At 43.4% G+C, this 26,993-nt stretch overlaps 1 protein-coding gene across 3 annotated transcripts in view; it reads right to left on the reverse strand.

The window, feature by feature from the left end:
• Tpst1 (tyrosylprotein sulfotransferase 1) overlaps positions 1-26,993 on the reverse strand; it is a 153,805-nt gene that overhangs the window by 76,586 nt on the left and 50,226 nt on the right. For 2 of the 3 annotated variants that reach the window (XM_020167395.2, XM_074075780.1), the window contains exon 1: positions 14,590-14,807. The exons of the other annotated variant lie outside the window; for it this stretch is intronic. The gene's annotated coding sequence lies outside the window, so the exon portion shown is untranslated. Of the gene's footprint in view, positions 1-14,589; positions 14,808-26,993 lie in introns of those variants that run through there. 3 annotated transcript variants of the gene reach the window in all.

Genomic DNA, 26,993 nt, shown 5'->3' on the forward strand with positions numbered 1-26,993 from the left:
CAGGGCATCTAGGCGAATTTTGTCTGGCTGAGGATAACAACACTTTGTTTTTTAATAGAAACTTTTATCAGGTTAAGCAGAGTCCATGAAGCGAGCCTATAAAAAGCGAGTTAGTAAGACTAATATTTTCTCAAACTTGATAATGATTCTTCTCAAATTCTTAAAAAAAACAGCAGTTCCTTGATTTAAGGAGAAACTACAGTAAAAGCTGATCTGACCACTACCCTTACATATTCAACCATTGAAGAAATGCAAGTACACATACACACACACACTCTATTACCTTAAATACCAAATCAGTGCGTTTCCAGATTAGCAGTACCAATATTTTCTCAACTGGGGCATTTACAGAGCTAAGGCTGAGATAGAAAGGAATACTAGAATATTTAGTCACTTTTTTATCTTCAAAGAAAATGCATTGAAACACTGTACTAAACATATCTGAGAAATCACTATTAATAGGACTGCACTGTCCCAGCAGGCCAAATGAAACAGACTCCCAGAAATAATGCTTTAGAAAGAGGAGACTGCTGACATTATATTCTATACTTAGATATTTTCAAGTTTTTTTTCTTTTTCTTTTGGCGGTGCTAGGGATGAACCTGGGCACTTACACATGCTAGGCAAGCACTCTACCACTAAGTTATATCCTCAGCCCCTGATCTTTGCAAATTTTATAGATATTACTAATCAAAACCAGCAATGGTCAACAAATACTGAGATATGGAGATTGGTGGTCAGCAAGGCCACAGCCAACACTCACTGCGCACACACACACAGGCCCGGGCACTTACAAGCACATTCACCACACATCCTGTGGTTATAATGAACAAAGTCCAAGGAGATGCTGAGGAAATGCTCAGCAAAAGATAAATTACAAGAATGTGATTATCATCTCAACACCCTTTCCTTTTTTTTTTTTTTTTTTTTTTGCGGTACTGGGGCTTGAATTCAGGGCCCTGTGCTTGCTAGGCAGGCACACAACCACTTGAGCCACTCTGCCAGCCCCCAATGCCCTTTCCTTTGTTAACCATTAGCTCCTGCCCGTGGCTAATCATGAGCTTCCTGTTCCCATTCACAATTCCAGTGGATGTGGCAAACAGCAACAGCCAACACCACCTTGCCAGTCATCTAAAGTCTAATCTGTAGCTGATTTCTCAACTTACAGCAAAAGTAAAAAAATTATATCTTATCTTTGAACTTGTCAGGAGGTTAATTCTGAGTACCAGTTTTGCCATTCAGGAGAAACTTTAAATCTGACCCAAATGAACTCATTATAGCAAGACCCATCCTGATACTAGATCATGGTCAGTGCACCAGCATGGGAACACCTTTTTCCACCTGCACACTGAGGCTGCACTAGATTGGCTGACAGCAAGTAGCAAATGGCACACAACTAGCAATGTCTGAAGTCAGTTGGGACTTCCTTCCTAAGAGAACAGTGTACTTCCATAAACTTCGTGGTTATGCTGGAGGAGAGCTGGTCAAATACAAAGACTTGGACCTAATGTTGAGGACGTGAACAAAGATAAGACCACAAATTAAACTCAAAGTATAATGTTTCTAAAAGTTCAAGTACAATGAAATTATGCCTGGGTTTTGATTTTAAAATACTGGAGGACAGGTGTGTGGGGGAAGGCTATGTATGAAATTAGACTGCTGAGTTAACTGTTGAAGCTGGGTAGCAAACTCAATATAATCATTGGTTTTTGGTATGTTTGACATTCTTCAAAATAAAAAGTTTAAGTTACCAAGTTCTATTATTCTCAGACCTATAAAATAAGGTTATTGTTGGCTAGCCCATTCCTCTTCTAGATTCTTCAAGTTCATGTTTATAATGTTTAAACCACCCACACAGTAAGGAGAACAAAGAAAGCAAATTTACTCAAATATATATCCTCATTAAGCAACTTAAGTTTATACCTTTTCTACCAGGTTCATAAATTTTAGAATTAAAACTAGAAAAGGAGAGGAGAAGACGGAACTGAATTAGTATAAAAGAGACCTAGTCAGAAGACCTGAGCTCTAATCTGCAGTCAGATTTTTCTTAGTCATGTGACACTAGATAATCACTGAGCAACAGTCTCTCATCCACTAAGCAGTGATAATGATAATCAAACTCTCACAGTACTTAAGAGTAGAAATTACGAGAGAGAGGCTAGTGACATTGCACAAGGAAAAGGAACATCCTCAGGTTCCCACAGTGCAGCTGTGACAATCAAGTGGGTCACATGGTATGACGACTTTTAAAGAACAGAGGGCACAGCACCCTTCATACACAGCTCCTCCCCCACTCCCTCCCATTCACCACCAGCACAGTTGACCCTGCAGGACCACCCCATCCACTGCAGGCCCCTGCTCCTGCCCTAGCACATCCCTTTCTTCCTTTCATTCGCATCTCCTCAGGGCCCTCCTCTCACTGCTCTTTTCCCACCCTCCCGCCCCAATCAACTGTTCCCTCTTCTGCAACCTCAAACCACTTGTAAAAACATCTTGGTCTGTACACTCAGAAAGTCCACTATACTGTGGTTACCTTATTCCAGTAGACTGCAAGTTCCTTTAAAGTACAAATGCAAACCTATTCATTATCTAGTACACAGTGGATACATAAACACTGGGTAAACACAAAGCCAGGAATTTACAGATAAATAAGCAACAAGTGAAACATCATTTCCTCCATCTTCTTGAAATACCTATAAAGTCATGTGAAACAAAGCAAACAATCAACAAATAAACATGGGAAAGCAGGCACTGGTGGTTCACACCTGTAAACCTAGCTACTCGGGGCAGAGATCAGGAGGATCTCAGTTCAAAGCCAGCAGAGGCAAATAGTTCTTGAGACCCTATCTCAAAAAACCCATTACAAAAAAGGGCTAGTAGAGTGGCTCAAACCCTGAGTTCAACCCCCAGTATCACAAAAAAAAAAAAGAAAGAAAGAAAGAAGGAACTATAAGTAAACGGAAAGTAATCTGGAAGCAGTGAAAAAAAACTTTGTAATTTCAATTATTATCCCAACATATTTTTTGAATCAACAAAATGATTACAAAATTCATAGCAAGGAAGGGAAAAAAATCCTACAGATAATAAGGTAACAAGATATCTTATCTGTCTGATACTAATAGTAATCAATGGAACAAAATAGAAAGTGCAGAAAAAATGTCAATTACGCATACAAATTCAGTTTGTTTAAAAATAAGTATCAAAACACAGTGAGAAAAGTTCATTTAATTTATGATACTTTGTTCCCTTATCAGCCCTCCTACACTCATCTACAACCTGCCTACTTCATCTTCAACCAGCCCCTCTTCTACTACGATGACTATGCAATCTGTAGTCAAGACTTTTATCTCAAGTCTCAGTCAAAGGCCAAGGGGTACGCTATCTGGATGTCCCACAAGCAGGTCAAATTCAACAAACACCAAACAGCACAGGTAAACTCCTCCTCCCCCTTCCATCATTTCTTCTGCCAACAAACCCCTTCCTCTTATATTCCCAAACTAAACACTGGGAACCTTCTTGAAGCTTTGCCCTTACCCTCTCCACAGGTAACTGAAAAAGTCCTGACATTGCCTTCTCCTCCAGCTCTCTCATCAATTCCCCTCCTCCTTCTTTCCTTGCTGGCCTGGCTTCCATTCTCACCTTCATCCTTTCTCATGAGAACAGCTGCTCAGCCTCCTAACTGGTCTCCCTGACTCTTGAGTTCTGACTCCTTCAGTCAGTTCATTCGCTGCCCTGTTCCAGGAGCCATCTTTCTAAAATGCAGCTATGCCTATGACATTGCCCTGCTCAAAACTCTCCAGGGAATTTCTACTTCTCTCAGAAAATTATCATGCTCATGGCACACAAAAGAAGGCCCAATCCAGCCCCTACTCTTGTCTAGCCCTTAGCCTTTTTCACCAACTATCCCTGCCTCCCAATGCTACCTGATGTATCCCCCACTTGCTGAAGGCACTCACTGCCCTTTGCACATCTCTCTGCAACAACTCCCAGTCATCCTTCAACACTGACCTCCAATACTGTCTCTTGTGGGAAGCTTTCCTGCCAGCTCTCTGCCACGTGACATGGCCTTACTACTACCATTGTACCTATCCCTATCATATCATTCCTTACATTGCATATCACTCCTTACATTGCATATCACTCCTTACATTGCATGGTTAATATGTTTTTCCAGCAGACCATGAGCTCCTTGAAAATAGAAACTTTTGAATGAACTAATGGATTCTTAATTTCCAATAAGTTAATTATGGCTGTTACTACATGCTATTAGTGTAGCTAGTATGTTCTTGGAAGGCACTAACTATAATCTTATCCCTTTCAGATTCCTCCATAGTTTATAACATAATAAAATACATTCATAATGGCCACTCAATAAATATGCATTGTATGACCTCACTAAAACCCCAAGTAGCCAACTGTTTCCTAGATTCAAGTACTAGTCTTTCCTCTGATTTTAGTGTTATAATATGGCTTAACTATATTTAGAAAGCCTAGAAATACAAAGTTCGCCTCCCGTTTTTTTCCTTTGCCTGCTGCTTTTCTAATCCACTCTCCTGTTATCAGTCCACTTCACATGCCTCTATCATTAAGGCATTTTTTGTGATCACTTATTCTTGCTGCAAGAAATCATCAGGTAAAGGAACATCTCTGTCCTGGAATAACTTTACACAGGAGGAAACAGATACTCACAGATAAATTTGTTGAACATGTTGACACTTGGCAAACTTGACAAGCTAGAGCCCAGGTCTGACTCTAATATCATAGTGCTTCCCAGACGTTAGGCCTGGCATGAACAAAATGCCACATGTACAACAATTTTGGCACAAATGGAGTTCAAGGCCATATGATATTATTTATAAGGCCGTTATTAGTGCAAATATGCTTAACTTGTTGATTATATTTTCTTTGGAATTATCCTCTCACAACCATTTCAGATCTAATTAAAATGACAGAAGAAAATCCTAAAATCCATGCACACATTAGTTTTATGTGCATAAATGAGTAGCATGCACAGTTGCACACTTTCTGCAAGTCTCTGAGGATCTCAACTAGATGAGGATGAGAAAGGAGAGCTAGATGGGATCTGAAGGAAACGGGTCTATGTGGAAGCTAGAAATTAGCATGGCCAGTAGCTCTACCTTCCTTGTGGTTTCAGTGTTGTTTTACTGTAGTCCAGTCACTCTCCCATGTAAACAGGTTCCCTTTCTATTGTGGGAAATTATGCCTCCAATCAAAAGTTACTCAAGAGCTAAAACTCTGTGGTTTTCCCTATTAAAAAGTTGGTCATTGGGGCTGGTGGAGTGGCTCAAGTGGTAACAGCGCCTGCCTAGCAAGCATGAGGTGCTAGGTTCAAGTCCCCAGTACCACCAAGAAACAAAAGTTGAGCATCAAATCTTTTATTAGAAACCACTATTATTATAGAACCATGCATGGTAATCATGTACTCAGGAAGCTGAAGCAAGATCATGAACTGGAGGCTAGCCTAGGTTACATAATGAGAAAAGAAAAAGGAAAGAAAGGAAAGGAAAGAAACCACTATTAAAACAATTTTTACAGGCGGTAGATAAGAAATGTAAAACCCAGACAAAGAAAAAAATAGATAAATTGGACTCCGTCAAGACCAAAAACCTGTGTGCAACAAAGGACACCATCAAGAATGTAAACAAGGGGCCTGGGGTTGTGGCTCAAGCAGTAGAGCACCTTTCCACCAAACATGAGGCCCTGAGTTCAAACCCAGTACCACGAAAAACTTAAAAAATAATAAATAAATAAAACCACACATTGTATAAGAGGTGCTTGCAGGCTGCTGGTGGCTCATGCCTATAGTCCTAGCTACTCAGGAGGCAGAGATCAGGAGGATCATGGTTGGAAGTCAGCCCTAGGCAAATAGTCCACAAGATCCTATCCCAAAAAAAACCCATCACAAAAAAAAGGAGGGGCTTGTGGAATGGCTCAAGGTATAGGCCCTTGAGTTCAAGCCCCAGAACCACAAAAAAAAAAAAAAAAGAGGTGCTTAAACTGCTATTAAAAAAGAAAAACAGTGTGTGGGGGGGGTGGCCCAAATAATGTATGCACATGTAAGTAAATGTAAAAATGATAAAATAAAATAAAAAATTTTAAAAAAAAGAGGGCTAGCAGAATGGCTCAAGTGGTAGAGCACCTGCCTAGCAAGTGTGAACCCTTGAGTTCAAAACCTAGTAACTCCTCAAAAAATGTAAAACAAAGTGTGGTGATGTGGCTTAAGTGGTAGAGTGCCTGCCCAGCAAGCATGACGCTCTGAGTTCAAACCCCAGTAACAAAACAAAGAATATACAACAAAAAAATCATGAGAGAATGGGAGATTTATATTTGCAGATCCTACATCTGCTGACGGTCTAGTATCCAGAATAAATAAATATTACAATTAGATAATAAAAAAACAAAGGATTAGTCATTTCTTCAGAGAAGATATACAAATGGCCTAAAAATATATAAAAAGATGCTTAATATCATAGCCACCAGGAAAACACAAATCAAAAGCAAGATGAAATACCACTTCATACTGTAGAATGGCTAGAATTAAAAGTCAGATAACAAGTGTTCCCAAGAATGTGAAGAAACCAAGCCAGGTGCTCATGGCTCATGCCTTAATCCCAACTACTTGGGAGGTTGAGATCGGGAGGATCGCAGTTCGAAGCTAGGGCATAAAATTTTAGAGACCCCCTCATCTCCAAAATAACCAGAGCAAAATGGACTGGAGGTGTGGCTCAAGTGGTAGAGCATCTACTTTATAAGTTCTGAAGTCCTGAGTTCAAACCCCAGTCCAACAAAAAAGAAAATAAAAAATAAAGAATATGAAGAAACAAGACCCTCATATATTGTGATGGAAATGTAAAATGGTCTAGTTGCTTTGAAAACAGTGTGTTATTTCCTCAAAATGTGAAACCTATATAGTTCTACTGTTACCATACGACTCAAATTCCACTACTAGGTATATACCATAGTATACAGAAAAAGGAAAATATGCCTAGAGAAAAACTTGTACACAAATCCTCAAAGCAGCATTACTCATAATAATGAAAAAGTGATCCAAATACTCATACTGATTAATGACAAATAAAATAGGGCATATCCAGATAATATCATATTCGGTGATAAAAAGAATGAAACACTTGTGCTGTTTTGATCCCTCTTTCTTTTCCAGTACCGAGTGACAGTCCTGATGGCCTTCGCTGTGAACATGAAGGCTGTTCCTCACATAGACTCTTCGCACTGGCTATTCTTTCTGCTTGGAAAGCTCTCCCACCTGACCCTTCACTGTATGGGTGGCTCTGCTGTCACTCTGCTCTGTCTGTATGTCACCTCTCAGTAGCGGTCTCTCCAGACTGTGCATATTAGCCAGCTGCCAATTACTTGTTAAAATGTTCTCCTTCACTTTTGTCTAAGGTCTTGCCTATGTTTGTATTTGCATTGATTGATTGACATATGCATCCCTATCTTCTCCAATGAACTTTTCATTCTCACCATTGTCTCATCAGAGTCAATCACAGTGCCTGATAAATGTTAAGTTGTCAACTACTGGTTGAATAAATTACTTTTTTGATTCAGGAAAAAAAATTAGAAGAAACTTGAAAAAATAATTTTTTTTGGCTTGGACTGGGGTTTGAACACAGGGCTTCACACTTGCAAAACAGGCACTCTCCTGATGAGCCATACCTGCAGTCCATTTTGATCTGGTTATTTTGGGAATGGGGTTTCCTGATCTACATTTCCAGGCTGGCCTTGAACCTCGGTCTTCCTGATCTCAGCCTCCCAAATAGCTATGATTACAGGAGTGAGCCATCAGTGCCCTGTAAATTCACTGATTCTTTTCTGTGCTATATTCACCTGCTATTGAGACCAATAAGGTTTTCATTTTGACTATATTTTTCAGTTCTATGACGCCCACTTGGTTCTGTCTATGTCTTCTATTTATTTGAAGAGATTTTCTATTTTGTTGTTTATTTCAAAAGTAAATAATAAGAGTTTTATATTTATTTCAAGAGTTCACACCCCAGTCCTATCAAAAAAAAAAAAAAAAAGAACCAATGAACGTGAAACTGAAAATAGAACAAGAAGAATTACCCAATCTGAACAATAGAAATTTTTTTAAAGACTGAAAAAAAATGAAAAGAACAGTCAGGGCCTCATCCCCTGTGGGACAATAGCAAAAGATCTAATACTCACATCATAGCCAAGAAAAAGAGCAGTACTGAAAAATTATTCTAAGAAATGGGTCAAAACTTTCCTAATTTGATAAAAGACAAACATATAGTTCAAGAAGGTAAGCAAACTCAAATAGGGTAAATCTAAATTAATGTAACAAGCCAGGTGCAGTGGTACACGCCTGTAATCCCAGCACTTGGGTGGCTGAGACAAGAAGATTATGAGTGTAAGGCCAACTTGGACTACACAGTGTGACCATGAGGGACATAGGGAGGGAGGAAGGAAAGTAGTGCTGGCAGAGTGGTTCAAGTGATAGAGCATCTGCATAGCAAGTGCGAGACCCTGAGTTCAACCCCCAGTACTACAATTTTTAATCTTGCAACGAGACACATCATAAACATCCAAAAACTAAAGACAAAGAGAAAGCCTTAAGGCAGCTGGGAAGAAAAGACACATCACCCAAAAGGAAACATGCATAACAATGACGCATTTCTCATCTGAAATACTGGAGGTCTCAAGAAAGTAGCATGATGACATCTTTTAGATGTTGAAAGTAAAGAACTGTCAACAGCAAATTCTATAAAGAGAAGTAGCTGGCAAAATCTTCAGAAAGACAAAGAACAAAGAACTCCATGGTTTATATGTTAGATCCAAGAAAAACTAGGCTGTTACCAATATATCAACAATTGCAAGTGCTTCCTTTGATAATAATTGAATACTTGGGAATTGGACATTTCCCTCTCCCATTACCAATGCTAGTGAGATCTACCTAGCTCTAGAGCTTAATGCATATTTCATACTACCTTCATTTTCTTAGTTAAAAGGAAATTATACAGTTGTGCAAGATATTCTAGAAAACTGATGGGTTTTGTTCCAATTTAAAACCTCTAGTTTATGAGCCTAAAATCAGAGCCATTTGGATTTTTTAAAAAATGCAAGATCTACATGACTCAACCATCTGAAGTGAAGTGTATTTTAAAGTGGACGTACTAAAGCCTGGCTGAACCTCTGTAGTTAGCACTACAGCTCAACTACCTTAAGAAGCAAATATTGATCTTAACCAACTTAAATTTATAAATTTATAAAGAGAGAGAGAGAGAGAGAGAGAGAGAGAGTGTGTATGTGTGTGTGTGTGTGTGTGTGTGTGTGTGTTTAAAATACAATGACCATGCAGGTTTGATTAGTGACCTGTTGAGCAGCCAAGAAAGAAAAGCTGGACAGCTCACAAAACCATGAATTCAAGGTTTGTTTTACATAATTTTCCAAGTGATTCAGTCAAATTTCTAAAACCTAACAAATACTGTACAAGGCAGTGGTGACAAGATAAATAAGGTATGGCAAGGAACTCCTTGTCATAAGAAAAATGGACTCATGAGAAGTGATTTTTTTTGAGATGGGGCGGGGTCTCACTATGTAGCCTAGGCTGGCCTTGAACTCACCATCCTCCTGCCTTAACCTCCCCGGTGCTGGGATTGTAGGTATATGCAACTATGCCTGGCTGAAAAATAACTGAAAGAAAATGTTATGCCTACTTTAATAGCTACATGTACAAAGTACCAAGAAGGTAAGCAGCTAGCCATGCCACAGCAGAGACATTTATCCTCAATTTTAAAGCATGAGTTAAATCCTATATAGTTCTTCAGGTTTCTAACACTACCATTTCCTGCTCTCCACCAGTTTTCCACACTAGATGCGTAGCATGGTCACAAGGGAAGCATTTTTAAATAAGTCTGATTCTGCTGCAGACCAAATGAATCAGAATCCCATCCCCATTCTTACTCTTTAAAATCTCCCCCAGGTTTCTTATTTGTTGTTGCTTTTGAGTATAAAGGTAGTTTATTAAACAAAAGAACAAAATCTCCCACAGGAAGGGAGGAGTCCAGAGTAGGACACCCCCAGGTGGTTTTAAAGTAGTGTCTGGGTTGAAAACCACTGTACCAAGCAATCCCACCTATTTCATTTTGCTTTGCTTGGTTTGTGGGGGAAGCAGTACTGGGGACTGAAAGGTATCACCCTTTTTCTAGGAGCTAACTTCAGACCATGATCTTCCTATATCCACCTCCTGAGTGCCTAGGATTAAAGTAGTGAACCACCATGCCCAGCCCCAATTCCACCTACTTCTGATGATTCCAGTTTCCATGCTGGTGCAGTCCCTCCATATACATCCCTCCCTTTAGGCCCAACCACTGTCTAGAACTATTCCCTGGACTTAAGACCGTACCCTGATTTCTAGTTTTTCTCCAAATCCTGCTCCTTTTATTTCCTAACTAAACAAAAAAGAACCCAGGCCAGAAATCAAGTCATCTTAGGGCTCGGGATATAGTTCAACTCACTGGTAAAGTGCTTGCTTAGCATGCCCAAGGTCATGGGTTGGATCTCAGCACCAAAACAAACAAACAAACATACAAAAAAACACTATCCTCAATCTACCCCCTCGGCTTCATCTTTCACTTAGGATTCTTTGATGAACTCCACACATCAGTCTGTCCTTGTCTAACCTGTTCTCCACAATGCTATCTGGAGAATAAAGGGAACCCTCTCAAAGTACATCCCTCCACAGCACCTGCCAGAGTGAGGGACGCAGACAGGGATCAAAACCATCTTCAGGGCTAGGAGTATGGATGAAGTGGTAGAGTGCCCACCTAGCAAGTGCAAGGCCCTGAGTTCTAACCCTAGTACCACCAAAAGGCTTCATTTCTAACCTTATCCTTATGGCTGAGAAAGAGAAGAAAGACATGCAAACAGGTAAATGTGCAGGCACTTTGACAGGAGCTATCAAGAGGAAGACGCACTGGAGCAGAAGCAGAAGGCTTTGCTACAATGGTTAGCCACTGGCTAAGAGCATTCCTGGAGAAATACACAGTTATCTAGGCATGATCTGGTGATGTAGGTGAGTTTCTAAGGCTGAGGAAAATGACAGGACATACAACAAGCAACAAAGCCTTAGACGGGAACAAGTCAGACTTTTCAAAATCTTTTCAGGTTACCTCTCCCAAAGGTTCCCCAAGTACATCAGGATACAACTGTGCTCTCTCATGAAGCCCTTTCTTCAGCTTTGCCAAATCACATTCTTTCCCAAAGGCACCAGGTTATTGCACACATTTGCGCAAGTCATTCTTGCTTCCTTGTCTACATTCAGCTCTTCTAAGCACCTACTATGTGTTTGGCACTCAATAAACCACACCCACAACCAATATTGCACAGCTCTTTCCCTTCCCTTTATTGCACTCAGAGTTCACCAGTTTGTCATGCCATCTTCCATACCAAAAATCCTTCTGGATACTGGGTTTCTCACCACCACCACTCAAACAAACAAACAAAAACCAAACAACAACAAAAAAACAGACCATTCTAAGCATGTAAATATGGTGGGGCTGAAGTGGAGGGGTACTAAGTACGAAGTGCCTATGGACAGAGAATTTCCTCGGCCTCCCAGGGAAGTGCTCCTACAGCAACCTGTAGTCATTTTTGTCTTCATTATAGTCTACTGAATGCATCATACTCTACTTAACTGCAGTCTGCTGTGGTTCAGACACGAGGCTCAAGATGACAAGCCCACAATACAGAGGGCCTGGTAGGTAGGTCTTGTTCATCATGCCAAGTGTTTGGGAGCTGAGGAGGCCTTTTAAAGAAAATAAGTGACATGATAGAAATGGAACCAATCATAGCAGCAATGTGGAGGGTGAACTGGTGGAGTGCAGGGCCCAGAGGTCAGGAGGCCCATTGAGCATCGGCTGACTCTTCAGGACAAACATACCCACGGCCTGAGCTGATCTTCTGTCAAAGAGGACAGAAAAGGATGTGAGGTAGCAACAACAGGATATATGAAAACAAAGCAAGGAGGCAAGAAGACAGCCGGGCATCAGCGGCTCACTCCTGTAATCCCAGCTACTTAGGAGGCAGAGATCAGGAGGGTCACGGTTCAAAGCCAGCATAGGCAAATAGTTCAAGAAATGCTATCTATTAAAAAAAAAAAAAAAATTCACCAAAAAGGACTGGTGGAGTGGCTCAAGGTGTAGGCCCTGGGTTCAAACCCCAGTATTGCCAAAAAAAAAAAAAGATGCTCCTCCAATTTTCTAGGGAGGAATGTTTACATACATGCTTGAGGGGGCTCTGGGTAGTACAAAAGGGAAGGAACAGATAACCATGTTTGAGGTCCAAATATCAATATGCAGTCATCCAGTACAGAGATGAAAACTGGGACCTGAAGCTCAAGTGAAACAGGAGCTATGTACACATCTTTGAAAACCATAAATACACAGGTGCTATCTGAAGCAATGCAAGGAAATATAATCACACATGGAAATTAGTGATAGAACAGAAAAAGAAACACCAGGGAACAGCAGATTCATTTGAGAAGATGAGGTTTTTTTGTTTTGTTTGGATCATTATCCGCCTGCATGCTGATAATATGGGGAGAGGTGAGCCTTAGAAAGAAACCCTCTTCCTCTGAGATCAAAGGAAAGCAATCAGAAATCAGATAAGTACAGGCACAGACAAGAGTAACAGACACTAAGGAGCTCAGAGTTGATGCCCACCACCCACCAATTTCATCTGTGAAGAAGGAGGTAAAATAAGCAGTGAAGAGAAGGCAAGAGACAGAGAAGAACCGTAAAGATATACAAATAGTTACTTAGGTCTTAGTACACAAGAAAACCTAGGAGTAAATCAAAGGGTTGTCCAGCAGTGCCAGTGAGGTTGAAATCCACAAGTTCAAAGTGGTACCCACAGCAATTCGGTTACAGGATTGTCTCCAGCACAAACGGCTGGCAGATTTCAGGCTTGAGACCAGCAAATCAAACGTGGCAAGAATAGCACAAGACCCAGAACAATACTTTTATACTTTTAAAAAGTCAAATCAATATTGCTCTTAAAAAATTGACTCATATTATTCTCTGAGAGCCAGAAGAGTGGATACTTGCTCTTTAACTCCTAGAGAGCTTACCAGAGTTCTCACTCCTAAGCATCTGAGCACTTCAGCAGCAAATTCAGGAAATCCCAACCTGATTCCCTTCCAGGCTCATAAAGGTGAAAGTTCATTGCAGTTCCCTGAACTATGCACCCACATAACAGCTAAATCATGCAACCCTACTTACACAAAAGGGTATTTCAGCTAGGAGGCAGGGGCTCTTTCTTTCCCAAAACAAAGGTTGGTAAACACTGCAGATGGAGAGGAGGGTATAATTCTATTACACTGAATAGTCACCTAGCCAAGAATCCTTTACAAAGGCAATTAACATAAAACAATACATGATGGGGCTGGTAGAGGCTTGCCTAGCAAGTGCTAAACCTGGGGTTCATCCCCAGCACAACCAAAAAAAAAATCATAATGAAGGAGGATATAAAAGAATAATAGTGGGAGTGACTATGATCAGGGTAAACTATGTGCATGTATGGATAACCCCTTTATGCAATTAATATTCACTTTAAAAAAACAAAAATACTCCAGGGGTGATGGCTCACACTGCAATCCTAGCAAGCTGGGAGGCTGAGATTGGGAGGATTGAGGTTGGAGCCCAGGAAAACAATTCACAAGACTCCACCTCCAAAATAACCAGAGCAAAATGGACTGGAGGTGTGGCTCAAGGGGTACAGCGCCTGCTTTCTAAACCCAAAGCCCTGAGTTCAAACCCAGTCCTACCAAAAAAAAAAACCAAAAGAACACATGCTCCAAAGGCAGAATTCAGTTTCTACACAAATGCACCAAGTGACTGCTAATTTAATCTCTTTATTACACTTGGGAGTGCACCAATTCGTCCTGCCCTCTCCCATGCCACCTTCATGGAGAGGGTCCCAAACCCCTTAAGATCTGAGATTTCTCAACCAGAAAGCGCACAGGAGACCACTTGCCTGCTATGGAGAGCCCCCGGGCACAGGCCAGACCTACTGTGTGCAGGGCACTTTCTGTGTTATGGGTACAACCAATGACAGGCCAAATTTTGATTTAGAGACAGTGGACGTGGAATTGGGGACAGTGGGGGAGCGTCTGCAGGTTCAAGTGCACAGGCAGCAAGAAGAATCGGACACGGCGCTGGACACAAGTGACAACAGACCAGGTGGGCAAGGAGGGCGTCGGGGCAAAGGAGGGACCAGGGTGACAACGGGCCATACGGGCAAGGAGGAGGTCTGGGGGCGTAGAGGGACCAGGGACGCCCCGAGGGGGCGCGACAGAGACGTAACGGGGCCAGGTAGGAAAGATGAGGCACGAGTTGGGTCCCCGCGGGACGAGGTCCCGGAACAGGACGGCGGTGGACGCGGCCACCACCGGGGGCGGGCGGGAGTGACAACTGCCAGGGGGAGCGGGGGCCGCGAGCGCTGAGGAGCCGAGGGACGCGGGTCGGGTCGGCCCGGCTCGGAGCCGGGTGGGCGGTGACCGCAGGCACCGAAGCGCCGCGTCCCTCTTACCTGCGATGAGTGAGGACTCGCCGCGCCGCCACGCCGGCATCCTGGACTCGGCCAATACTCCGCCACCCTACGTGAGGGCCATGGCGCCCGCTCCGGGAGCCCGCCCTCAACGCCAGGCGCCCGCCACTGCCCAGCCCAGCCTGGCCCAGCCCCGCGGAGATGCGCCGCCGAGATCCGCACCCGCGGCCGCCTCAGCAGCGACTCCCGCGGTCGCTCCCTCAGCGCTCGCTGCCAGCCTCACAGGCGCGCTCAGGATCTCACACGCGCTACGACTGGCTAGCGTGAGTTGGGAGATGTGTCGGCCTCTCTGATTCGTGCACTCGTCCACGAAGAAGGCGGGGCTTAGAGGTTGTACTGGGCGGGGGGGGGGGGGGGCGGGCGGCGAGGGGCGGGGGGCCTGACGTCGCGGTCGAGCCTGCGCCCCCGCCGCGTAGCGGATGCGCGCTCCCGGAGGGGCTCCCGGCCGCCACCTGCAGGGGCGGGCTGTTGCCCAGGCAATGGTGCGCGTGGCCTAACGGGAGCCGAACCACCAGGAGGAGCAAGACCTCAGCGCCCCCCACGTGGAAGCCGTCATTCGGAAAACCCTGGGACAGGACAAGAAAATGAGCTTTTCCAAGAAATTCTGGTCATTGATTCACACTCTGCCTCTGCCTGTTGCTGGCGGGGCCGCTGTCATCTAATGGGAGATAACCCGCACATGCAAACGTCAAGTTCACACAATAAGGGGTGAATATGATCAAAGTGTGTTACATGCAGACATCACGATGAAGTCCTTTTGTACAATTAGTTAGGCTAATAAAAAAATTCACACATTTTTCCCTTCCACACCAAAGCGTAAATGAATGATTGCAGGGTGTCCCGACCACAAAGATGGGGAACTCACTACCCGAAAGAAAGAAGTGAAAACTATGAAAGAGAGAAAGACTGAGGACAATCGAAAATTAATCATGCATTTTTATGATTCCTTCCTAAGGGCACATCCACACCAGGTCGTGTCACAGCAAGTATTTCAACTCTGCAAAATGGATTGGACAAAGCATAGACTCAAGGATCTAAGGGTTATATCCAAAATTCTTGTCCTAGCATCTTGGAACCAATCTTGTCACCTATAGAATGAGGTCTAATACATGCATTAGACTTGCTATAAAGATCAAAAGAGGTCCACACAAAAACTACATAAATCGATAGGCCAAAAAAAGTAAAAATATTCATAACAGTCAAAAAAGTAAAAACAACCCAGATGTAAAATGTGCTCCAGTCATGCAATGGAATAGTATTCAACCATAAAAAGGAATGAACTGATTCATGCTACAAAATAGATGAACCTTGAAAATATTATGCTAAGTAAGAGATTCCATTTGCATGAAATTCCAGAATAGGCAGATTCTTAGAGACAGAAGACAGGTTGGTAGATGGAGGGATTGGGCTGGAGGGATTAGGGGGGCTAATGGGAATTTGGGGGTTCTTGGGGGGGGTGATGAATATGTTCTCAAATTGATGGTGATGCTACTTGCACAATGCCATGAATATACTAAAAGCCATTAAATTGGTCATTACATGGATTGTTCAATATGTGAATTAATTCTTTTCTTTCCTTTTTTTGTGGTACTGGGGTTTGAACTCAGGTGCTCTATCCCTTGAGCCACTTGTCTAGCCCTTTATGGTGTTGGGTATTGTTGAGATGGGGTGGTCTCTCAAACTATTTGCCCAGGCTAGCCTGGAACTGTGAACTGTCCATTGGCATCCAGCTGTGAATTAATTCTTAATAAAGTTGTAATTTTAAAATAACACCCCATGGCTCACGCCTGTAATCCCAGCTACTCAGGAGGCTCAAGAGGATCATGGTATATGTATATACCTATACATAGATATGTATGTTATTGTATTAAATATGTGTAAGCTATTTCATATATCATATATTTACATGTTCAATATATTTAATATATGTTTTATATATATATATAAAACACAGGTAACTTTTTTTCTTCATTCAGTTGGCAAAAATCTTGTAAGCAATTTGACCTGAGGAAATTTTTTTTAAATACCATAATAATTTTCTTTGGAAAATGCAAATCAAATAAAGATGATCCTATTTGACCCAAGCTGCTTGAAGCAATAGACTGGACCACTGAGAATTACAAAGCTCATCCAAATAATAATAACAATAATAATAATAATAATAATAATAATAAGTCAGCAGGAGCAGGCAGAGGGAAAGGAGAAAGTGAAAAACAGAAAGCACTCTGGAAGGTGACCATAAATTGAATGACAGGCTCACACCTGTAATCCCAGCTACTTGGAAGGCTGAGATCTGGAGATGGAAGTTCATAGCCAATGCAGGCAAATAGTTCCCAAGACCTCATCTCCAAAATAACCAGAGCAACATGGACTGGAGGTGTGGCTCAGTGGTAGAACACCTGTTGGCAAGCGTGAAGCCCTGAGTTCAAATTCCAGTCTCACCAAAAAAATAAAAAATAAAAAAGCTGAAGGACAGCCTCCAGAGTCATTTAATCAATCTTTTAACAATAAATAAGAGTCAAGCCCCATTCCACCCAATACATTTCGGACCCTTCAGGAAAAGAGCTCACCATAACCTGAGTATTTCAAAGCCTCTGCCAACCTCTCTCCACAAAGAAGACATTCAGATTTCTGAAATGAAACTCATAATCTGCCCAGAAAACCCCTCCGTCCCGGAACAAGGTTCCTGGAAAAATAACTGAGTAGGAGGGTGACTGGCATTTGCCTTCAGGCATTTATTAACCCCTAAAAACAAACTCCAGATGGGGGCCCTCACTAAGAACAGGGGACATGCTCGCCTCAGTGAAATCTGTCATGTGGCAAGATGTATCACCAGGCAAGACAATTTCAGGTGACCCAGGTGTCACACTGCCTGTGGCTGGTACTGTCTAGCCTTTGGGCCAGAAGCAAGAAACAACCAGATCTGAAGCAAAGCTCAGAGTCATCTGGGAACAAGTCAAACTTTCCCTGCTCTCCAAGTTTGCTCCACCCATGTAGTATGTGTACTAATAAAAAAAAAAACTCCAAAATACACTCAAGTGAAAACAGCAAAGTTCAAAGCAGTATATATAATATACCCATTTGTATGGGTTTTATTTGCGTGGGGGGGGGGTTGTTGACAGTACTAGGGTTTGAACTCAGGGCCTTACACTTTCTATGCAGGTGCTCTATCTCTCAAACCATGCCCCCAGCCTTTCTTGCTTTATTTTTCAGATAGGGTCTCATACTTTCTGCCTAGGCTGGACTCAAACTGAAATCTTCCTACCTATGCCTCCTGTGTAGCTGGGATCACAGTCATGTGCTACTGTGCCCAGCTCTCCTAATTTTTTTTTTTTTTGCAGTGCTAGGGTTTGAACTCAGGGCCTACACCTTGAACCATTCCACCAGCCCTTTTCTGTGATAGGTTTTTCAAGATAGGGTCTCTCAAACTTTTAGCCCAGGCTGGTTTCCAGACTGCAATCCTCCTGATCTCTGCCTCCTGCGTAGCTAAGATTACAGGCTTGAGCCACTGGTGCCTGAACATTTTTTTTTTTTTTAAAGAAAAGAACTCTTTCCTAGAAAATGCCCTGATCAACTCCACAGGAACACCTGGGTCCTGACATATTTCTCAGTGTAATTTAATAAGCTCTTTTGAGTATACATACTCTGATCATCCTTCTTGGGTGTCCATTTCCCCTCCCCAGACTTACCTCTCCAGGTGATCACCCAGGTTCACAAAACCTCACCTGAGCAAGACGCAGTGCTGTACACCTATAATCCCAGCACCTGGGAAGCTGAGGCAGGAGGATCACAAGTTCCAGGCCAGCCTGGGCTACAAAGCAAGACCCTGGCTCAAAAAACTAAGGGCTAAGGATGTAGTTCAGTAGTGGAGCACATGCCTAATATATTCAAGGTCCTGGGTTCAATCCCCAGCACTGCCAAAAAGAAGAAAATCTCACCTAAGGGCAAAGACATCTTTTCCCCTCAAGAGGTTTAGAGTCTGTTCCTTCCAAATAGCTTAAGCAGCCCCTGTAGTCCAAAGAAAGGGAAGAATGGCACCCCAACGAAAATTGGGAAGCCTCCCCTCTAGCCAGCCTCTGCGCCCCTACCTTAGGGTTTCACTTCTAGGGAAGAGGGTAAGGGTGAGGGTGAGGATTTCTTACCACTATCCTATCACCTCTTGGAATGACAGTATATATGCTACACACTAGGGATATGCAGACTTCAAGGAAAGTTAGAAAGGCAGCATAGCTCACTCTCTCCCCAGCACTTTTGGTTTGGGGTTGTTGGCATTGCTTTTGCTTTTGAGGACAAAAATGCAGCCAACCTCCGTTTGTGACACTTTTATGCCAGGCTCTGGCATGGTGAGAGGATGACTGTAGATGTGGAAGATGCAGCCTCAGAAATAGAAAACCAAGGTCCTGGGATTTCCTCTCCCTGCCCAAGGGTGTTGGCATGGGAAGGCAGAGAGGGCCAAGAGCTTAGGAACAGAGAAACAGAGAACACAGGTGGCCTTTGCAATGTCAGCAGAGGAGCAGAGATGTTCCAAGGTTGCAGATATGGCTGTAGGGACAAAGGAGTTCTTACAGGTAAGAATGGAAGATGGCTGTCTGTCCAGCTCTTCATCCTGGCCTGACACTGGTTGAATGGGTGGATGGTGGGTGGAGAGGTAGATGGATGGATGAGTGGATGGATGGATGGATAGATGCATGGATGCTTGGATGGATGGGTGACATATGGATGGATGAATAAGTGTGTAGATGGATGGATGGATGGAAGGATGGATCATTAATGGGTAGATAAGTAGCAGAGTTTGCATTGTCAATGAAGGCCACCAGGACAAAGCAGATAAGGACACGGTAAAGCAACAGGAGGGCACTTGACACTCAGGGTGCTACCAGAGAAGGCCAGGGGACTCTGGGTGAGGGAACCAAACCCAATATCTTTGCTGGGAAATTGAGGGTTAAATTTTGATGGTACTGGAATTGGAACTCAGGGCCTTGCACTTACTAGGCAGGTGCTCTTCCACTTGAGCTATGCCCCCAGTCCTAGAGTTAAACTTTAACTCCAATTAAAGGGACCCCAAAACCCTGGCTAATTTGGGGCAAAATGAGACACTTACCCGCAAACAACAGCCAAGAGTCAATGAGCTGCAAGAGACACCTCACGATCCTCTTGAAGTTTGTGGGATGGACGGGTCAGAGACAGAAAGAAAATGGTGACACGATTTGGAGAGAGGTGGCTCCTCTACCTCCACCCCCTTGATCCTGGAAACCTGGCCAGGTCAGGCCCCTCAGCCACATCATCATTTTCAAATGAAACTCCAGCCCAGCCTGTGAGCAGACATTTTCCAAATGGCTACAGAATTCCTGCACCTTCCAAAAATACCTCTTCATGCAGCTCCTGCCAGGGAGGGAGGGCTGCATGCCCAGGCTGGAATCGACCGATTGGACTTCCTAAGCCCAGGACAGCTGTGGTGTGTTCTGTAGACTCCAGAGACAGGAAATGCCCACTGATAGGCTAAACCCAGCCAGGCAGCTACTGGGGCCAAATTTCCAGCTAGGGGCAAAGCATCCTCCAGTTTTACTTCTAATGAAGGAGATTATAAGACTTCTAGGAGCACTTTCCAAATGTAGCTGTGCCTATAAACCACCTGGGCAGCAGAAGCTCTGGGGGTGGGCTCCCCAGGGGCTGTAGTGGGCACTGTGCCTGGCAGGCAGCACAAAGGGACCTTCAGACAAATAGGCTCTTTGGTGATATTGTTGTCCTGGGTGCAATTACCTGATCTGCTCACTTTGTGAACATTTATCAAACCATTAAAAAATAAGGCTGGGTATAGTGGCTCACTCCTGTAATCCCAGCTACAGGGGAAGCATAAGTAGGAGGACTGAGGTCCAAGGCCAGCTCTAGCCCAAAAATTAACAAAAAAAACATAAGATCCTATCTGAAAAATAAATTAAAGCAAGAAAAAAAAAGTGTGCACTGGGGATGTAGCTCAAATAATAGAGCACCTGCCTAGAGAGTGGGAGGGCACTGAGTTCAAACCCTCATACTGCTAAAAAAATAAAAAAAATTTAAAAAGCTCACAAGACTCCATCTCCAAAATAACCAGAGCAAAATGGACTAGAGGTGTGGCTCAAGTGCAAAGCCTTGAACTCAAATCCCAGTCCCGCCAACATTAAAACAGCTGCCTAGCCTGTGACTTGTCCTATGCCCCTCTGCTTGGACAGGGCTTGCCAGGCCCCTAATGACCTGACCCATGGCGTCATTTTCTCCTGTGGCTTTGGTTTTTGCTCTATGGCTAAAGAGGCTGGGGGAGGGGTGGCTACGGCTTCTTGCTTCCCTCTCAGGTCCCTGTTCCAAGACAAGCAGCTACTTCACAGGATAGATTGCATCCAGGGAGCCCCAGCAAAGACTTCTGTCAAAGTCCTGTACCCAACGCTGTTCTCAGTGCTGATGCACAGGAGCAGTCAAGGCAGATTCTGCTGCATTTTTTCAGTTTATATTTTACTGGGGAGCCTGACATCCAATCACATGCGGAAGGGATCGGAATATAACACATCCCATCTATGCCACTTCAGCATAGGATTATTTGGAGTTGAAGGCAATTAAAAAATAATAAGCAAGCTGGGTGCGGTGGTACAAACCTGTAGTCCAAATGTTGTAGAGGCTAAGGAAGGAAGATCATGAGTTCAAGGCCAGCCTAAGCAACTATATAGTGAGATCCTGTAGAGAGGGAGGGAGAGAGGAGGAGGGAGAGAAGGAGGGAAGGAGAGAGAGAAGGAGGGAAGGAGAGAGAGAAAGAGAGAAGGAAGGAAGGAAGGAAGGACGGACAGAAGGAAGGAAGGAAGGAAAACAAACACAAGAGCTGTCTGTCCTCCCTATTTTCCCTAAAATCACAGCCTAAATTTCCCTTTTGTGAAGAAAATTTGTTTGCTAAGGAGTCCAGCTCTCCATGCTAGGAAGAGAATAACTCAGAGACTAACAAACCTTAGTAAATAATGCTTTTTTTTTCCATTATTTTTCCTCATATACACTTACTTCCCCACAATTTAGCCCACCTAGATAACCTCTCTTTCCTTTTCCCTACTAAGCTAGTATGTAAACCTTTAGCTCTAATCATTTAGTGAACTGGCCACTTCTTTGGCTGGTTCTCATGTACAAGAGAAATAAACTTTCTCTTCTGTTCATCTGTCTTTTGTCAAATTAATTTGCAGGCCCCAGTCACAGAACCTAAGGGTAAAAAAGAAGTGCTTCCTCCCCTTCGCATGCTTAGCAAAAGCTCTTCAGGTGACTTGCTCATCTCTCTGTGTGCCTCAGGTCTTGTAATAGGGACTTAGAGCTGTGTCTGCTAAAAGCATTGACTCTTCACTTGAGCCTGCACACTCCTGATGAGTAGTCAAAAGTGGGATAAAATTTGGCACCTCTGCCTTTATTTTTTAATCTGTCTCCTTTGCCTTAAAGTTTGGGTCAGATTCCTGCTGGAGTCTGCATGTAGTCATGTTACTCACTTACGGAGTGTTCTCTGTAATCCTCCCCTCTCAGGGATGAAGACACCTCCTAAAATATTTTCAAGCCAAGTGCCAATGGCTCACACCTGTAATCCCAGCTACTCAGGAGACAGGCAAATAGTTTGTGAGACCCTATCTTGAAAACACCTAATACAAAAAAGGGCTGGCAGAGTGGCTCAGGTAGTAGAGCACCTGCCTAGCAAGCATGAGGCCCTGAGTTCAAATCCCAGTACAGCCAAAGAAAAAAAGATATTTTCAAGATTCCAGAAACAGTGAGCCTTGCAGGCAGGTCGCCCCATGACAAGACTGTACCCCTTGGGTAGGAAATATTGCCCCATGACAGGACCCGAGGCTGCCCCTCTAAGCAGGAGCAATGATCTTATGGTGGGAACAGAATTGCCCCCTTCGGTGACAATCACCTCTCTGGACCTCACAAAACCAGACCTGAGAAAATGACCAATCAAACCCCAGTTTGACCAAGACTGCTTAACTATTTAGACTTCTCCCCACCTCCACTTTTGTTCCTTCCCCGACTCAAACCTGAAGCTCTTGTCAGTGCCCCCAAGACAGGACTGAGGACAGTCATATCTCTGCTTCCCGGTATAGCCACACTGAATGTTAAACTTCTGTCCTTCACCATTACTTTCTCTTTTTTCCATTTGAGATTTGGGGTGAGTGGCCAGATCTGGTATGTTAGAACTCCCCAGTCAGCAACCCCCACTTCCTGCATGCCTAGTGTACCAGATGTAAAAGCTGCTTTTTTGTCTCCTTAGTAGTGCCTCCCCAAGACCAACCACCTGCCAGGCAGCAATGACTTTTTGTGTGTGTTTGGTACTGGGGCTTGAACTCAGGGCTTTCACCTTGAGCCACTCCACCAGCCCTATATTCGTGAAGGGGTTTTCTAGATAGGGGCTTACAAACTATTTGCTGGTGCTGGCTTTGAACCTTGATCCTTCTGATCTCTGCCTCCTGAGTAGCTAGAATTACAGGTGTGAGCCACCAGCACCAGGCTGCAATGACTTTTATTGTCACAAGGCCCCACCTGACCAATGCTGAGATACTTGCAGTCACCTCTGACACCTGGAACCTGCCTGGGACTGGGACTATTTAATAATTATGAATCTCTGCCCCCCCAATTCTCCCTCCTATTCAAGGCAAATGTCCGATTAGGGAAAATGACTGAGGATGGTTGAAGTGTTCTACCTCTTCCATGGCTGCCCAGGCCATGTAATAAGTCTCCCTCTTCTGTCCCTCACCGTTGCTCTCTCTTTATCTGACCTATAGGAGTGAGTGACCAGACTGACATATGGACTCCCAGGACTTTGGACCTGGGGCCTGTAAAGTCCAGTTTCAGTAGGACTCTAGTAATAGTCACAAGGTCAATGCAAACTCCTCTGGGTAGGATCCCCTCTCTGTGTCTCTTGTAACTGAATCCTGATTTACAACTGTTATTTTGTTTTGTTTTGTTTTGTTTTGACACAAGATCTGGCTATATAGCCCAGGTCAGCCTTGAACTCAAGATCCTCCTGACTCAGTCTCCCTAGGGCTGGGATTAAAGGCCTGACCACCACTCCTGGCCTGATTCATACTCATCTTAAGGCAGTTCTCCAATTGTGGTTTCTAGTCTCCTTTTTTGTTTATCGCTTTGATTCCCTCTCCCTTCCCCCCTCACTGACAGGCTACTTGGAGGGGGACAGTGTATTTCCTGTGGGCCCAACACCATTCCAGGCTCCTACTAACCGTTGGAATGTGTGTCAAAGTGGATCAACTGAATGAAAGAACAGCATTTTTCTTAATCATCAGGTCACATTGGTCTGTATATCTGTAATCTGTAGACAAAAGTCCTTTTTAAAATATATATATATGTATCTTTTGAACTGGACTACTGGTTCCCACCTGTAATGCCAGGAGGCTAACCCAGGAGGATTAAAAGTTTGAGGCCAGCTTGTGCTATGTCTCAAAAAAATAAAAATAAAAAAAAAAAAGGAAACAACATAACATGATAACATTATCTAATATACAGCACTACTACCATATATATATATATATATATATATATATATATATATATATATATATATATATATATATATATATATATATATATATAATGTCCTTTATAGCAATTTTTTCTTCTGGTTTGTTTTTTTTTTTTGGGTGGGGGTGGAACTGAGGTTTGAACTCAGAGTTTTGCACTTGCAAAGTAGGCACTCTATTGCTTGAGCCACACCCTCAGTCCATTTTGGAGATGGGGCTCACAAACTATTTGCCTGGGCTGGCCTTAAACCTCCATCCTCCCAATCTCCGCCTTCCAAGAAGCTAGCATTAGCCATGAGCCACCAGCATCCAGCTAACAGGAACATATTCCTTCCAAGTTCTGGAGGTTGGAATTCTGAAATCAAGGTGTCTGTGGGTGGTGCCCTCCTGAAGGCTCTAGGGAGAATTTGCCCTGCCTTGTTCAGGTCATCGTGGCCGTGGCACTTGGCATTCTTGACTGTGTCCTTCATTTCTGTCCCTGTGGTCACATTGCCTCACTTGGTTCTCTCTTAAGGAACAATGTCATTGGATTTCAGGCAGAATCCTGGGACAGCTGGATAATCTAGGATCATCTCATCATAAGACTCTTTTTGGACAAGGTCTTGCTATGTAGCCCAGGCTGGCCTCAAACTTTCAATCCTCCTGCCTCTGCCTCCTAAATGTTGGGATTACAGGAATGCACCACTACACCCAGCTAAAACCCTTACTTTTTAATTTAATTTAATTTTTTTGTGGTACTGGGGCTTGAATTCAGGGCCTACACCTTGAGCCACTCCACCAGCCCTTCTTTGTGATGTTTTTTTTTTCGAGATAGAGTCTCGAGAACTATTTGCTCAGGCTGGCTTCCAACTGTGATCCTTTTACTTCAGCTGCCTGAGTGCTGAGATTACAGGTGTAGACCACCATGCCTGGTTTCTCATCTATTTTTATACAGGATTTTTCTAATGTAAGCACTTGTCTTATTTTTATGTTCAGATGCCACACTTTGGTTAGAGTTTATTCATCATATGTGTCATCTAGATCACCCACACAAGTTGGGTACCAGTGACTCACACCTGTAATCCTAGTTACTTGAGAGGCTGAAATCAGAAGAATTATGATTTCATTTATGAAGAATTATGGTTCAAGGCCAGCCTGGGCAGAAAGTTTATGAGACCCTGTCTCAACCAATGGCTGAATGCCAAGAAGCCTAAAATAGGAGGATCAAAGTCCAGGCTTGCTTGGGCAAAAAGTGAGACACTATCTCTAAAACCACAAGAACGAAAAGGGCTGGGGGCATGCCTCAAGTGGTAGAACACCTGCCTGTCAAGCACAAAGCCCAGAGTTCAAACCCCAGTACAGCCAAAAAAAAAATCACCCACATAGTCATTGTAGGGCTGTCACAAGCCTACTTGGCAAATGTTATATGTGTCAAAATGTCACCACCCCCCAAAATAAGATGTATGCACCAAATGATACCTTTAGAGCAATGCTGAAGCCTGGCGCCAGGGGCTCACGCCTGTAATCCTAGCTACTCAGGAGGCAGAGATCAGGAGGATCGAGGTTCAAAGCCAGCCCAGGCAAATAGTTCACAAGACCCTATCTTGAAAAAACCCTTCACCAAAATAGGACTGGTGGAGTGGCTCAAGGCGTAGACCCTGAGTTCAAGACCCAGTACTGAAAAAAAAAAAAGAGCAATTCTGAAGATCTTCATAGCCACTGGCTGTCTTAATAATGATGCTGCCTGCCAGCATCAGGACAGGAGGGGAAGGTTCTGAACTCCAGAGAGATGCGGTGCAGGAAAAGGGCATGTCCTACACAGATGGTCTTCAACTTTTCTACTCCGGTCTTCTTATTGTTGAGACAGGGTCTTGCTATGTAGCCCGAACTGGCCTCAAACTCAAGATCCTCCTGCCTCAGCCTCCCAAGTCTACTCAAGTCTTGAGCAGCCTGCACTTTTACATTTCACGTTACCTAGTGCCAGACCCAACACACTTTTCTATGCTGAGTATGAATGTTTCTCCCGCAGCTGGCTCAGGCTGACTTTGGGTTAACACATGGGGCGGTGCAGTCACTGAGCCTGGCTTCCAAGTCAACATTTGTCAGTCATGTCAGGAGAGCCATTGGTGCTATTATTTAAATACTAATTGCATAGAAAACACATGAATGGATGCACTGATAGGTGACGGCCAACAGTGTTTTCATAAATTTAACATGGTTAAAGACACATTTTGAAGGCTGGGTGCAGTGACACATGTCTATAATCCCAGCTACTCAGGAAGCAGAGATCAGGAGGATCTTGGTCCAAAGCCAGTGGGGTTTAGGGGGAGGGCAAATAGTTCTCAAGACCCTATCTTGAAAATATCCAACATGAAAAAGGGCTGGTGGAGTGTCTCAAGCAGTAAGAGCACCTGCTTAGCAAGTATGAGGCCTGAGTTCAAATCCCAGTACCACCAAAAAAAAAAAAAAGCAACACAGTTTGAGACAAACAGATAAGTGGAAGTGATTAGCGGTGAATCGTTAGCTTCAGTCACATGCCTCTCATATGGAACCTAGTTACTTGTCACATGTCAAACTATGTAGAAGACCCTGGAGACTCTGAGAAACTGCATTCCTGATGCAGGACTTAGAATGTTACATGGTCTTCTCCTGTGGGATGAGAAGCAAAATGACATCTGTCAAATTTCCTGAGACTCTGCTGCTCTCAGTTGTCTCTGTGTTCCCCGACAGCTCCAAGAAGGACCTGGCCACTAAACTGTAACAGGGTTCTAAAAGTTTTTATTGTGTTCCAGACTTTCTAAATCGAGCTTATAATATTTGATGATATAAATATCTCTACAACTGTTTTAACCAGATAATGATGGTGATGACAGACAGATA

This window comes from Castor canadensis, chromosome 6 (genome assembly GCF_047511655.1).
Source record: "Castor canadensis chromosome 6, mCasCan1.hap1v2, whole genome shotgun sequence".
Taxonomy (NCBI): domain Eukaryota; kingdom Metazoa; phylum Chordata; class Mammalia; order Rodentia; family Castoridae; genus Castor; species Castor canadensis.